The following is an 11,473-nucleotide window of genomic DNA, read 5'->3' as shown; positions in this document are numbered from 1 at the left end:
AACTCACTCTGTAGACCAGGCTGGCCTCGAACTCAGAAATCTGCCTGCCTCTGCCTCCCAAGTGCTGGGATTAAAGGCGTGCACCACCACCGCCCGGCTATTATAACCCTTAATAAAGGACAGGGTAAGCAGCAAGGCAGGGAGGTGGACTCTGAAACTGAAGCACACACCATGGAGGAATGCTGCTTGCTGGCTTACTCCTCCTGGCCTGCTCAGCCTGCAATGGAATTTTGCACTGACACTTACCAATTGTGAGATATTTGACAGTTACTTAATCTTTCTGTGTTCCAACATCCTCATAGTAAAGTGGGGTAATAATAGTACCCATGTGATAGGGTTGTGAGGAAAGAGAGAGGGAAGGGGGAATGTAGAGGAGGGATGGGGAGGAGGAGGGGGAGAGGGGAGGAAGGAGGGAGGGAAGAGATACAAATCTGGTTCATCATAGAACATGTCACTGAATGCAGGTATTGTATTTTACATTGTAAGAAGGAGCCAGACTGAAGCCATTCTAAATAAAACTGCCATTCTGAATAGGGCTCAAATGAAGTTTATGTTCCCAAGACCTCCCTGGGTTACTGACATCCTGGTAGGCAGGTTGCCCTACCACCATTGCATAAACCAACCAACGAGTGCATGCAGGAAGTGCACCTTGAAGACCTGTTCCTAAGGAAGTGCTTATTCCTCAGTCCCAATTAGTTGAAAACTGTAACTGTAACTTGGCCCAGATGTTTGTGGTTCTCAAGCTTAAGAGCTCTGGAACATCCTGGCTTGGGGGAGGCGAGTTGCCGTTGAGCTCCTGGGTCTTCTGCAGCCCCCATCCATCAGTAGAGTAAATCAAGAAGTCATTTTTCTTGCGCAGTTGCTATGCTCCTTTCCCTCAATAACCATTGGGGGTTTCTGCCCCACTATTGGTTGTCTAGATCCCAAGTATATGACACAGAAATACTACAATTTATTGATAAGTTGTAGGCACTACACAAGGCAGGTTTTGAGCTATTCTAATCCTTCCACATATTAAAACCCACACAACTGTCAGTCACTTGCAATCTGATGTCTCTAAGGCTGCTTCCGTTCCATCGTCCTGTCCCCAGGGTGCACTACTCTTGGTCACATGCTTCTTGTTCATCCAATCTGACGGCAGCCTCTTCCTCTTTCTCCTCTCTCCTTGTGTTTTCTCTTCTTGTGTACTCTCTCGAGAACACCCTCCCCCACTTGAGTCTAAGTCCAGCCTTCTTCTGACCAGTCATAAGTCCAACTTGTTATTCTTTAGAGTATATTCATTACACAACACACGAGACAAAACCCAACAGTAGCACCTTAAGTAAACTGTTGTTGGCTGCATTGACCTGGTGTTTGAGTTGTGTTGGATCTAAGCAGACCCCAGGACAAAGTTTATTCTTTGCAGCCAACCTAACACTCTGGCTGCTTCAATAAATGCTGAGTAATTAATTACTATTGACAAGTACATGACAGGTGATAAGAAATAAGGTCCTTGGGCTGGAGGGATGGCTCAGTGGTTAAGAGCACTGACTGTCCTTCCAAAGGTCCTGAGTTCAATTCCCAGCAACCACATGGTGGCTCACAACCATCTGTAACAGGATCTGATGCCCTCTTCTGGTGTGTCTGAAGACAGCTACAGTGTACTCACATACATAAAATAAATAAATAAAAATAAAAAAAGAAATAAGGCCCTTTAAGATATTAGAATAAAAACATCTTGAAGACAATTTTGTTTGTTTTTTTTTGAGACAGGGTTATTCTGTGTAGCTCTGGCTGTCCTGAAACTCTGTAGATCAGGTTGGCCTCAAAATCAGAGATCTGCCTGCCTCTGCCTTCCAAATGCTAAGAATAAAGGCATGCACTCCCACTTACACAGCCTTAAAGACAGTTTTGTCTTTTATTAAAACTGTCTTAAGCAGATTAGTGTCTCAGTTAAGGGCTTAAGTGAGTTGCTTTTGCCTCTGGAATCCAGGGTTGGTGTCTCAAAGGACAGTCCAATCACATTCACATGCTGGATGCTTCTCTTACGTCACAATCATGTCCAGCATTGTGACATGAGCAAGAATACCCACAACCTCTTCTCCCACCCGCTCAAAATTCTAATTGATAGTCGCATCAAATGTTACCTCCCGTATGAACTAGATAGCTCCTGGTGTCTGTCCCCTGCAAGCCAGAAGGATGCTAGTCCTCGCTGAAGAGTGCAAAAAGCCAACCGGCGTAGGCTTCCCGACAACCGGACTCCTTCAGAAGGTATAGCAACATTTAGAATCAAAACGTTATCCTTGCCAGCTAGTTTAAGCCCTGACAATTACTAATTTTTCATGTTTACGTCAAAGAAGCTGTTTGTACTTCTATTAGGTTTTCTTAAAGAAAACACGTATAAATGTCAGTACTTGCGTGTCTCCCAGTGCCTACCAGTTTTTACATGTCAGACAAATGCTCAGACCAGTTGTTGGTTTTGCTGTTATTTGTTTCTTTGTTTGTTTGGGGTTTGTTTGTTTTAAGAAAGGGTCTTTACATGTATTTCTGGATGTTATCAAACTCACTATGCAGAGCAGGCTGGCCTGGTACTCATAGAGATCCACCCGTCTCTGCTTCCTGGGATTAAAGGTGTGAACCACCAATCTAGACCTCAGATCAGTATAAACTCCATGACTATCCTTTTTTTCAAATACAAAGCTTAAATGTGTAAATGTAACTTATCAGCTGGATAAGATATGGTCCTAAGGGCTGGAGAGATGGCTCAGCAGTTAAGAGTACTGACTGCTCTTCCAGAGGACCTGAGTTCAATTCCCAAAAATAACATGGTGACTCACAACCATCTGTAATGAGATCTGATGCCCTCTTCTGGTGTGCCTGAAGACAGCTACAATGTATTTATATAATAAATAAATAAATCTTTTAAAGAGAGAGAGAGAGAGAGATGGTCCTAAAGAAAAGCCATCCTTATGTCTCTTTACATGATCAAGCCATATTTCATAACCTTGTCTTCCTATACTCAATATGAGAAGTTTTCTGGAAGGACCTTAATCAATATTTCCATCTTTTGTTTTCTAAAGGAATTATCAACAGAGGAAGTGTCAGGCTTACTTGATACTCTGTTTCCTAAAAGGGGGAGGGGAATTACATGTATTTATTAATTACAAGCTAAATTTTATAGGTTCTTCTCAGCTGCTACGATAAAAAAAAAACAAAAACTAAAACCCTCCAGAATGTGAAGGTCTATTTGTATTCAAGAGGACAACTCTTTCAGTCTAACATATTGATGAAGTTATTTTCTACTTCTTCAATTTCCCTTTAGATGAAGGCAGGTGTGAAGGCACATGTCTGAAATCCCAGCTTTGTGGACACAGAGGCAAAAGGACTACCCCAAGTTTGAGGCCACCCTTATCTTATACACTGTTACCCTGTCTCCAAAAACAAAAAAACAAAAACACACACACAAAAAAATCTGTAATATGGAAGTAGACAAATCATCTATTTAATTTCGCTCTCGTCCCAATTAGCTTGCAACAATGCAAAAGCTTAATCAAACTCTAACATGGAAAACCGTACAGTAACTAGTGTTCTTAGTCACCAACTGGGATCAGCAATAACCTTTTTGTTTCCAAGTGAGTCAGCAGTTAATCTGTGTCCTCTGGGCAATAGTGGCAAAGGTGAAGTATGACCCGGGGGGACATTACAGAGCAGGAAAGGAAGTACAAGCTTCAGGAAAGGACAGAGAAAGAGAGGTACTAGACTGAGGGTAGGCAGCTTCCTCAAGCCTAGCTCACACATGAGAGCACTGTAAGGAAGAGAGGAAAAGGAAGCAGAGGAGATGAAAGAGGTGGTTGGGAAGAAAGATACGTTTGCCTAATGAGAGCAGAGAGTCTAACACAGAGATCGCCTAGGTGTCAAAGCTCAGTGTACTAGAGCCTTCAAGCCACTGAGATAAGGTTCTCTATCCAGGTTCTAGTACAACTCCACAGTTCCCCTCCAATTAGGAGGGTGTGTCCTGCTGTGACTGTGCTGAGGACTGAGCTCTGGGCCTTGCACGTGCCACTAAATGATTCTTCCAGTATAGTATTACTCACCGACTCTAGAGTCGCCTCAGTGTGGTCAAGGATTTTTTTGTGTTGTAAACTGGGCATGGAAGTATAAACTTGTCACCCTAGCACTTGGAGGAGGCTAACATGGGATCCATGGTCATCCTTGGCCACAAAGTGGATTTTAGGCCAGCCTGTGACAAACATCACTAGATAATGAATTTATTTAAAACTATTATCTGTAGAAGATAAGCAAACTTCTTTATTTTCCTTTATGTCAATGGTAAGTACTCAAAACTACTCTCATTTATTATATTATGTGAAAGAAGTGGACTGTGGGCTCCTAACCATATCTTCTCTTTGATTAAAGCTTCTCAAAGATATAAAGGAAAAAGCAATAGACCCCAATGGGACCTAGCTCACTTACCATTTATTATTACAGGGAAACATGGAGCAAATCAATCAAGGGGACTGAAGATCAACCAAGTGGTAAATTAATTCAAAACAGATAGATAGATAGATAGATAGATAGATAGATAGATAGATAGTTAGATAGATCTGAGGGCTGGCAAGATGGCTCAGTAGGTAAAGACACTTGCTGCCAAGCCTGACAACCCAAGTTTCATTCCCAGAATCCACATGGTGGAGAGACCCATGTCCTATAAACTCTTCTCTATGTGCAAAACATGGCAAGACCAGTACCACCTGGGTGATTCTTACACATTACAAAGTCCATCTTCAGCTTTTTTTTTTTTTTTTTTGACACTCCAGAAGAGGGAGTCAGATCTCTCGTTACAGATGGTTGTGAGTCGCCATGTGATTGCTGGGATTTGAACTTTGAACTCCGGACCTTTGGAAGAGCAGTCAGGTGCTCTTACCCACTGAGCCATCTCACCAGCCCTCTAACTTTTAAAAAAAGCTTTCTTTCTTTCTTTCTTTCTTTCTTTCTTTCTTTCTTTCTTTCTTTCTTTCTTTCTTCCTTTCTTTCTATGAATATATTGTAGCTGTCCTCAGACAGACCAGAAGAAGGCATGGGATCCCATTACAAACAGTTGTGAGCCACCATGTGGTTGCTAGGAATTGAACTCAGGACCTCTGGAAAAGCAGTCAGTGCTCTTAATCTATGAGTCATCTGAGTCATCTCACCAGCCCTCCAAGGGAACTGTTATAAGGACATGTCATTGGGGCTGGCTCCCAGGTTTATCATCATGGTAGGAAGCATGGCAGTGTCCAGATTGGCATGGTGCTAGAGGAGCTTAGAGTTCTACCTTTTTATCCAAAGAAAGCCAAGAGCAGATTAGCTTCCTGGCAGCTAAGAGGAGGGTCTCCAAGCCCAATCTCATAGTGACACACATCCTCTAAGGCCATACCTCCAAATAGAGCCACTCCCTGAGCCAAGTATATTCAAACCACCACAAAATAAATATATATACTGTGTGAATTGAGGGGAAGGCAGCTATACACAGAGCTCATCGAGTAGCCAGAAGAATACACCAGAGAAGCCGGGCGTGGTGGCGCACGCCTTTAATCCCAGCACTCGGGAGGCAGAGGCAGGCAGATTTCCGAGTTCGAGGCCAGCCTGGTCTACAAAGTGAGTTCCAGGACAGCCAGGGCTACACAGAGAAACCCTGTCTCGAAAAACCAAAAAAAAAAAAAAAAAAAGAATACACCAGAGAGTTGGTTCTATCCTACCAGGAATCAAAATCAGTCCTCAGATTTGGTGTCAAGTGCCTTTATCCACTATGTTTATCACCAAACATGTGTGGTAGTTTTAATATTAGGCATGAATTTCTGAAGAAATCTGTATGAGCACACCAAAATTGGAAGGCACTAATTCTTCACAGTTACATAGCTGTAATGTGAAATGCAGCAATCTAGAAGCCTATTCCCCCCGGCAAAGGAGTTAGATATTATTTCCAGTCAACATTTTGTGCTCTTCTACATCATATCCATGGCAACTCGAGAGCCAGTGAGATGGCTCCATAAGTAAAAGCACTCGCCATGCAAGCTGACAGCCTGAGTATGATTCCTGGATCCTACATAAAGGTGACAGGAGAGAAACACTCCACAGACTTGTCTTCTGGTCTCCATACACAAGCTGTGGCACACTTATACAACACACACATGCACACACTCACACTCACGCACACTCACACACATACACACACACACTCACACACACGCGCGCGCGCACACTCACACACACTCACTCACACACACACACACACGCACACACACTCACACACACACTCACACACATACACACACTCACACAAATGCACATACACAGCCGGGCGTGGTGGCCCACACCTTTAATCGCAGCACTCGGGAGGCAGAGGCAGGCAGATTTCTGAGTTCGAGGCCAGCCTGGTCTACAAAGTGAGTTCCAGGACAGCCAGGGCTACACAGAGAAATCCTGTCTCCAAAAGCCAAAAACAAAACAAAACAAAACAAAAAACAAAAACAAATGCACATACACACACAAGTAACTTTAAAAGGATAACTTCTGATGATAGTGCTTTTATAAAATCAATGTAGAGAGCTTTTAAGCCCTCATTTACCATACTTCTTTTAAAGGGCCAGTGACAGTATATGGATTGAGTTTTGACAGGAACAAGGTACAATGAGTCAGATGCAGACTCTGGACTGAGACTGCCTGGTTAAAGTCCTGCCATGGTACTGTGAAGGCTAATATTAGTGGTTGTATTCTTTTTTTGTTTTGTTTTGTTTTGTTTTGTTTTTCGAGACAGGGTTTCTCTGTGTAGCCCAGGCTGGCCTGGAACTCAGAAATTCACCCACCTCTGCCTCCCGAGTGCTGGAATTAAAGGTGTGTGCCACCACGCCTGGCTTCAGTTTCCCTTCTTAAACGGCCAAAGATGAGAGCCCATGGAGGAGTGGGCTGGGCTCTCTTACATCATCTCACAGACAAGCCTGCGGGCCAATCTGATTGAGGGTCTGTGCTCTGAGATGTGTCAAGAATACAACCACTGCTGGGCAGTGGTGGCACATGCCTTTAATCCCAGCACTCGGGAGGCAGAGGCAGGCAGATTTCTGAGTTCAAGGCCAGCCTGGTCTACAGAATGGAGTTCCAGGACAGCCAGGGCTACACAGAGAAACCCTGTCTCGAAAAACCATTAATAAAAAAGGGTGGGTGGGTGGGAACTGAACAATTAGCCTGGAACCAAGCTGAGAAGCGTTTTCCTCAATGGATCGTTTCTGTTTCATGCTCTACCACCTTGAGTTCCTGCCTTGGAGTCCCTCCATGGACTGTAACCTGTCAGATGAAATAAACCCTTTCCTCCCCAAGCTGCTCTTGGTATGCCATGGTATTTATCACAGCAACAGAAAGCAAACTAGGACAGACATTTACTATTTAGTAAGGCAATGATAATCATTTTCATTTCTTTATCTGAGAATGGTTGTATTACTTAGTGCCTAGGGTTACGAGAATTTGCCAAGTTAATATATATAAAGCATTCACTCGGGTGGTCGGCCCATATGCAATGTTAGATAAGTATCCTGTCAATCACACTACTTTCCAGGCCCCTATCTAACCTTATAATGGATTCGGTGCCCAGATATCTTCATACAACCAGAAACTTTTTATTGAGTTTATCAATTGCTATAATAAAGCTTTAGTTGAAAGGCTCTGCATTTATAGCCCCGTCCCCAAACTTAAACTTAAAGGTACAGTGTGCAACCAAGTTTTTGCTCTCTGTCTCTGTCTCTCTCTCTCCTCTCTGGTGAAGAAAGGAAATACACACTAACTGACAACAAATCCAACAACCATGGAACTCCCCCGTGACCGTGAAAAGAAAGCTAGTTGGAGCCTAGATCATGCTCCCAAATCTATAGTGTTCATACCGGTCACCCAGTCCTTAAGCGTGCCCTGCAGTCTAGATTCACAATCTAGCTGCATCTGTATCTGTGTAGCTTCACTAGGAAGACTGAGAGTAGTGAATAAAGTTCTGTAGGGGAAAGAGTCAGAATCTGTAAGCAGAACCCACACGCAAGCATCATCCTCTGAACATGCAGTGGTTTGCTAGGGTAGGAAGTGACTTCCACACCACCAAGAATGTCGAGTGTCCATGGCTGCTTGCGGGATGCTATGATCACAATAGTTTCCTAATGCATAGTGCGTGTGCTCCAGTTCCCTTAATACATTATCCTCGACCCTATCACAAAACCTATAACGTAGATGCTATACGCATTTTATAGAGGACGGAATTGTGTGTTCCAGTTCCTTTACATACACTATGGTCAATTCTTTCACAAAACCTAGAGTATAGATGCTATTGGCAGTTTATAGATGACAGAATTCATCTTCAGAGAGGTAAAATTAATTAGCCTCAAATGTAAAGAAAGCATTTGGGAGAGTTATGATTTGATCTATGTTTTCTAACTGACTGTTACAATGTGCACAGGCACGTATCTTTTTAAGGGGACTGGGGACAGAACTTGGGATCTCAAGGATGCTAGGCAAGTGCCTACCACCAAGCTATTATGTCCTCAACCCTGAGGCACACTTTTTTTCCCCCCCCCCCCCGAGACAAGGTTTCTCTGTACCCCTGGCTGTCCTGGAACTCACTCTGTAGACCAGGCTGGCCTCCTCGAACTCAGAAATTCGCCTGCCTCTGCCTCCTGAGTGCTGGGATTAAAGGCGTGGGCCACCACGCCCGGCTCGAGGCACACATTCTTACTGTTGACATTTTGTCTAGGCTCTGCCTCACAGTTATCTGGCGATAACCAGTTATTCCTGATTCACTCACTATAAAAGGGGCTTCTTGCCCCGTCCTCACTCTCTTGCTCTCTTCTCTTCTCTTCTCTTCTCTTCTCTTCTCTTCTCTTCTCTTCTCTTCTCTTCTCTTCCTTCTCTTGCTCCTCCTCCCTTACCCTCTTCCCCCCTCTCTGTTTCCCTCCCCTTCTCTCTCCACGAGTTCATGGACCCCCTCCCCCCACTTTCTCTGTCTCTACTCACCTCCCCATGCCCTAAATAAACTCTATTCTATACTATACTGTCCTGTGACTGGTACCTTAGAGGGAAGGGATGCCTCAGCAAGGGCCCTCAGAGGCACCCCTTCCCCCCACACCATGACTGAGCCTCCCTCAAACATATTCCTGGCTTTTCTCTATCTTTTTATAAAACACACACTTACTGCGATTCTATACTAGCTTTGGATGAAAATTCAAGAACATTTAATATTTCTTTCAACCCTGAGAATCTAAGATTAAAAATTCTTCTCCCTAGATACACAACCAAGTCTCGTCTAATCATTTCTCAAACCCTACTGCAGGATGTTTCTCAAGGGGAAAGATGGCCCATGACAACTTTTCTTTTCTAACTTGAAACAAGGTCTCACTGTGTAGCTAGCGCTCACCTTGAATTCACAAGGATTCAGTTCCCAACAGAACACGCACAAGCACACGCGCGCGCGCCACAGCCACAGAGCCTACCTCCTATGGAATGAGGAGCATATAACGTATTTGCGGAGACTTTTTAATGGGGGTTGTGAGTGTGTGTTCAAGTACCGCCGTTCTTGGTTTATTTACCGAAGGAAGAAATTATCCATTAAACTAAAACACTGTAATTGTAAGCATTTTGATAACATGCAGCGAAACTGGCTGACAAATTTATTTCCAAGACATCCAAGCATAGGGCTGGAACAGAGGTGGGCTAGAGACCAACAGAGTCTGGAGGAGACCTAGAGAGAAGCAGCTGTTAGGTGGCTAAGACTCTAGCATCTTTTCAGCTCTTTACAAAGCTCCTCGGGGAAGAAAACAGTTGAGTCAGCCTCAACCTCTTTTACCCACCACCCCTCCCCTTTTCTGGTTCCTCTTCAATCGGAGAACTCCGGAACGGGACGCAAAGAAGAGGGCGTGAGCATGCCTCTGCCTTTGGGTAGGTATTTAAACTCAGCAAGCAGGAGGCAGGAAGGTAGAAGGGTTTGTGAAACTCAATCAGGTGCACTATTTTGAAGCTGAATGGGGCTTTCAGCTCTGCCAATTTAGTGGGTTGGTTTCCTGCAGTTTTGTAACTCAAGTCCCAGGCTTTGCCTTTTGTCTTTCTCCTCGCGTCCTTCTGTTTTATTCCCCTGATCCAGAAACAATGACAATAGAAGTGGGGAGGGGTGCCGATTATAAGCTTGGCTTGCCAGTGCGTGGCTGCCGGTTCCCTGTGGCGAAAAGAGAAGGCCCAGCAGGGCTTTCTATGCCTGAAATTAGTCAACTCTGCCCTTGGTTTTGCCTGTGGAAGAAATGCATTCATTGTTGAATCAATCTCTGTCTGTCCGTCTGTCTATCTGTCTTTGTGTGTATCTCTCTCGTTCCCTTTCTCGCCAGAAAAGCATCTTAAATCTTGAATGTTTCCATCAGTGGGTGAAGTGCCTGCAACGCAAAAAACGAGGCCCTGAGCTTACATCCTCTCCTCCCCCTCACCCAGACCCCACGTAGTGCAGTAGGGGCCAGCACCTGCAAACCCTGTGCTGAGAGGTGGAGCCAAGGAGCCTCCGGAAGCTCAGCTCCCACGCCAGCTAAGTCAGTGATCTCTGGGCTCACAGAAATGCCTTGTCTCAGAAAATAAGGTGGAGAGTGATAGAGGATACCCCGTGGTGACAGCTAGCCTCCATTCTCTTGCAGACATATGTGGACTTGAATATAGATGCAGGTGTCATATCCACAAGCCAATGTTTTAGTAAATGTCTTGAGCGTCAGTGAATTAACTTTTATGTGAATAACAACACTAATGAAGGTAGAAAAGATGGCTGTGGTTTGCAGAGAAAAGGATGACAGGCAAGGTATTCCATCCTAAATCACCATCTGGTTTAGGGGCATGCTCTCATCTGCTAAACTAATTTTTTTTATTAGTACAAGAAATTATGTAACTTCCCCCTAAGCAAATATTCAATTTTTATCAGGGACACACCCCAGCTTAAAAAAGAATAAACCAACTAAAGTTAAGTCTAAAGACATTCTTCTTGTACATATGTCTTTAGAACTCTGTGAGAACAAGGGCTGTTCAGCCAATAAATAGCTATTAATAACCAGAGCCAGCACTGACAATAGACTGAGAAAGAGCCACAGTTATTCTCATGAATTGATCAACTTTTCAATTAATTTTAGAGTGAGTTTGTTTGAGGCAAGTCTCTATAGCCCAAACTAGCCTAGAATTCATTTTGTAACCCAGACTGGCCACAACCTCCTGAAAAATCCTACTACCTCAGCCCCTTGTGTTTCAGTTATGAGTTCCCACACCCAGATTAATATTTTAAATTTACCCTAGGGTCACGGAGATCAAATTTTATAGGTTTAAAAATAACTATTCTCACTACTGTACAGCCAACTGATCAGTAAGACATGGGAAGAGGGGAAGATAAACATTGAAGATAATGAACTAAAACCGGGCGTGGTGATGCACGCCTTTAATCCCAGCACTTGGGAGGCAGAGGCAA

The 11,473-nt window shown here is 43.9% G+C and overlaps 1 protein-coding gene across 1 annotated transcript in view; it reads left to right on the top strand.

Moving 5' to 3' along the window:
• The first annotated feature begins 2,149 nt into the window (after positions 1-2,149).
• The window catches only part of Atad1 (ATPase family AAA domain containing 1), a 61,089-nt gene continuing 51,765 nt past the window's right edge, over positions 2,150-11,473 (top strand). Inside the window, exon 1 of the mRNA XM_021152111.2 lies at positions 2,150-2,250. The gene's annotated coding sequence lies outside the window, so the exon portion shown is untranslated. The remainder of the gene's footprint in view (positions 2,251-11,473) is intronic.

Source organism: Mus caroli, chromosome 19 (assembly GCF_900094665.2).
Source record: "Mus caroli chromosome 19, CAROLI_EIJ_v1.1, whole genome shotgun sequence".
Lineage (NCBI taxonomy): Eukaryota > Metazoa > Chordata > Mammalia > Rodentia > Muridae > Mus > Mus caroli.
Note: the sequence above shows the minus strand (reverse complement) of the source record. Positions and strands in the feature narration are given on the sequence as shown.